Genomic DNA, 4,050 nt, shown 5'->3' with positions numbered 1-4,050 from the left:
TCGTAAGAGAATGGATCCAAAGAGGAGGTATGAAGTTTGGATGTCTAATAGAAACTCGAGTGAAGGAAAACAGAGCGGAGATGATTGTGGATTCTGTTTTCGTAATTGGTCTACTATATCAAACTATGAGAACCATCGACTGGGTAGAATATGGGTTGTATGGAGTCCTGAGGTAAGAGTTACCCCTTGCTTCAAGACAAATCAAGTTATTACTTGTTCAGTGCTACTGGAGGGCATGGAAGAAGAGTTTCTCTGCTCTTTCGTCTACGCTTCTAACAGTGCTGAGGATAGGAAAGTGCTATGGAATGATCTCAAAGATCACCAGAACTCGCCTATGTTTAAAGATAAACCATGGATTGTGCTTGGTGATTTTAATGAGATTTTGAAGTTGGATGAACATTCGGGTCTCACTTCCCCGTCTGTTACTACTGGTATGCGTGAGTTTCAGGATGTGTGTCTCCATTGCTCTCTCATATCATTCTCCCAAAATTTATTTCTCCAAACCAGTCAGCCTTCGTTAAGGACAGACTGTTAATGGAAAATGTTCTCTTGGCGTCTGAATTAGTCAAAAGCTATCACAAGAATATGGTCTCAGCAAGATGTGCTCTTAAGATCGACATATCCAAAGCTTTTGACACTGTCCAATGGCCTTTTTTACTCTCTGCTCTCACGGCTCTCGGCTTTCCTACTGCATACATTGTTTGGATTGAGAAATGCATCTCTCTTGCCTCCTTCTCAGTTCAAATCAATGGTGAACTAGTAGGGTATTTCAACAGCAAAAGGGGTCTTCATCAAGGATGTGCTCTATCTCCCTATTTATTTGTGATATGCATGGAGGTGCTCTCAAAAATGCTTGATCGTGCAGCCGTTCAAAAGAAGTTTGGATACCATCCATACTGCCAAGACCTAAACCTCACACACCTAAGCTTTGCAGATGATTTGCTTATCTTTTCCGATGGGAGGAAAAGGCCAGTAGACAGCATCCTTGATATATTTAAAAGCTTTGCAGAGGCTTCAGGCCTGCACATCAGTATGGAAAAGACTACCCTCTATCTGGCAGGCTTCAATGATACAGAGAAGCAAGAGTTACTCAGCCATTATACTTTATCTCACGGAGATCTTCCGGTCCGTTACCTTGGATTAACGCTGTTTACCAAGCAAATGACTGCGCAAGACTACACACCGCTCATAGAGAAAATTAGAGCAAGAATAAGCTCATGGACAGCGAGATTTCTCTCCTTCGCAGGGAGACTTCAGTTGATAGCTTCAGTAATACACAGTCTCACTAACTTTTGGATATCTGCGTTTAGACTACCCAAGAAATGTATCTAGGAGATAGACAGTCTCTGCGCTGCTTTCTTATGGTCTGGTCCGGTGTTAAACACAAAGAAAGCAAAGGTCTCATGCAAGGATTGTTGCAAGCCTAAGGATGAGGGAGGACTGGGCCTGCGACCAATCAAAGAAGCAAATGATGTCTCTTGTTTGAAGCTGGTTTGGAGAATTGTGTCATCTAAGTCATCACTGTGGGTTAGATGGATAAACAGATACTTGATTGGGAAGAACTCCTTCTGGTCGGTTAGAGAAAGTAGCTCATTGGGATCATGGATGTGGAAGAAAATTTTGAAGTATAGAGATGTGGCAAAGGATTTCTTAAAGGTGGAGGTCAACAATGGTACATCAACGTCATTTTGGTTCGATCATTGGTCTTCCTTGGGCAGACTATGTGATATCACAAATGGCAGGGGAGTATTAAATATGGGCATTAAAATCAATGACACAGTGGAGAAGGCTCTGCGTCATCATCGCAGAAGAAGACACCGAGAAAATAGCTTTAACGTCATTGAAGAGGAGATAACAGCCCTGCGACTGCGAGGCCTGAACCAAAATGAGGACTTGCGCTTGTGGAAAACAGGGGAAAACAACTACAAAACATACTTCAGCTCAAAGGAAACATGGAAGCTCATCCGTGTTGAGCAAGAAAAGGTTGACTGGTGCAAAGGTATTTGGTTCCCGTTCAATACACCTCGTTTCTCCTTTATTGCTTGGATTGCAGTTCAGAACAAACTCCCCATGGGTGATAGAATCTTCAACTGGAACACGACTGCGACTACGGGCTGTTGCCTATGTCTGGATCCGTTTGAAACTCGTAATCACCTTTTTTATAAGTGCAAGTTCTCAGAAGAAGTTTGGAAGAACCTCACTATCAAGCTACGACCGATGCATTATACAAACGAATGGGAAACGATCATCCGGGCTCTAACAGACCAGTCGTAATCACCTTTTTTATAAGTGCAAGTTCCCAGAAGAAGTTTGGAAGAACCTCACTATCAAGCTACGACCGATGCATTATACAAACGAATGGGAAACGATCATCTGAGCTCTAACAGACCATCTTTTTTATAAGTGCAAGTTCTCAGAAGAAGTTTGGAAGAACCTCACTATCAAGCTACGACCGATGCATTATACAAACGAATGGGAAACGATCATCCGGGCTCTAACAGACCAGACAAGCAATGCGACACGGTTATTCCTATTCAGATACGTCTTCCAAGCTACATTGTCTGCTATCTGGAAGGAGCGGAATGGCAGAAGACATGGAGAAAGTCCTAATACCCCTGCAACCTTGATCAAGAGTGTGGACAAGGCAGTGAGAAACCAAATCTCCAGTCTGCGTCTTAAGGGAGTGTGCAAGTATACTAAAGCCATGATACCCCTGCAACCTTGATCAAGAGTGTGGACAAGGCAGTGAGAAACCGAATCTCCAGTCTGCGTCTTAAGGGAGTGTGCAAGTATACTAAAGCCATGGAAACATGGTTTTCAACAAGATAAACTTTGAGATTTTCTTTCAGCTTATATAAAAACTCTCAATTTCTGTTGCATCCTCTGTTCAAAAACTCGCCCGAGTTGCCGAGTTTACGGCCGGATAATCGCTGATCGGAAGGTGACCGTGGCGACTAAGGGCTGATCGGAGTGGCTAGGCGGCGGACCGATTCTTTGCCGAGTTAACTGTGGAACTATTGAAATCGGCGCCTAAAATCTCAAACCGCGTTCGTTCGATTTGATAGTTCTGCAAAGTTTTGGTCTAGATAATTTATTTTCATAGCAACGTGGATGATTCTTGTTATAAGCAGCCAGAAAAAAAACTAAAAAAAAAACGAAGACAATCATATGTTATGACAAAGTGCGGCGATTAGGTTGCAGAGGAAGCGACATATTTGTGAGAAAATTGATGAGGCTAGAGTAGTAATTTCATATTTAACTGATAAAATAAAATAAAATGCAAAATAGCAAACATCACATATCGAATCCGGGTCATGATCATGTGATTAATATCTTCTAACCGCTGGACCAAGTTACATAATGACACTTAGTACCAAAGCTATCGACATATAGTATATAAACGATATAAAAACCCTAAACCTAGGCCCCGATTAATCCCCGCGTAATCTCCGATTTTTCGGCAACTCGCTAGGCCCGGTGTTGCAGCCCGACTAGCGCCTAGCGTAGTTCCGAACAGGGGTTGCATCCATTGTAAAAAGGTTTTTTCTTGAATAAATTTAACATTCATTCAAAAAAAAACTAAACAACAAAATTTTCCGTAGGGCTGATCGGAGTGGCTAGGCGGCGGACCGATTCTTTGCCGAGTTAACTGTGGAACTATTGAAATCGGCGCCTAAAATCTCAAACCGCGTTCGTTCGATTTGATAGTTCTGCAAAGTTTTGGTCTAGATAATTATCATATCAACGTGGAAGATTCTTGTTATAAGCAGCCAGAAAAAAAAACTAAAAAAAAACGAAGACAATCATGTGTTATGGCAAAGTGCGGTGATTAGGTTGCAGAGGAAGCGACAAATTTCTGAGGAAAGGGATGAGGCTAGAGTAGTAATTTCATATTTAACTGATAAAATCAAATAAAATGCAAAATAGCAAACACCACATATCGAACCCGGGTCAAGACCATATGATTAATATCTTCTAACCGCTGGACCAAGTTACATAATGACACTTAGTACCAAAGCTATCGACATATAGTATATAAACGATATAAAA

General features: G+C 41.8%; 1 pseudogene; it reads left to right on the top strand.

Moving 5' to 3' along the window:
* Positions 1 to 235: 235 nt before the first annotated feature.
* LOC106302417 lies at positions 236 to 2,725 on the top strand (annotated as a pseudogene).
* Positions 2,726 to 4,050: the final 1,325 nt, after the last annotated feature.

Source organism: Brassica oleracea, chromosome C7 (genome assembly GCF_000695525.1).
Source record: "Brassica oleracea var. oleracea cultivar TO1000 chromosome C7, BOL, whole genome shotgun sequence".
Taxonomy (NCBI): Eukaryota; Viridiplantae; Streptophyta; class Magnoliopsida; order Brassicales; family Brassicaceae; genus Brassica; species Brassica oleracea.
Note: the sequence above shows the minus strand (reverse complement) of the source record. Positions and strands in the feature narration are given on the sequence as shown.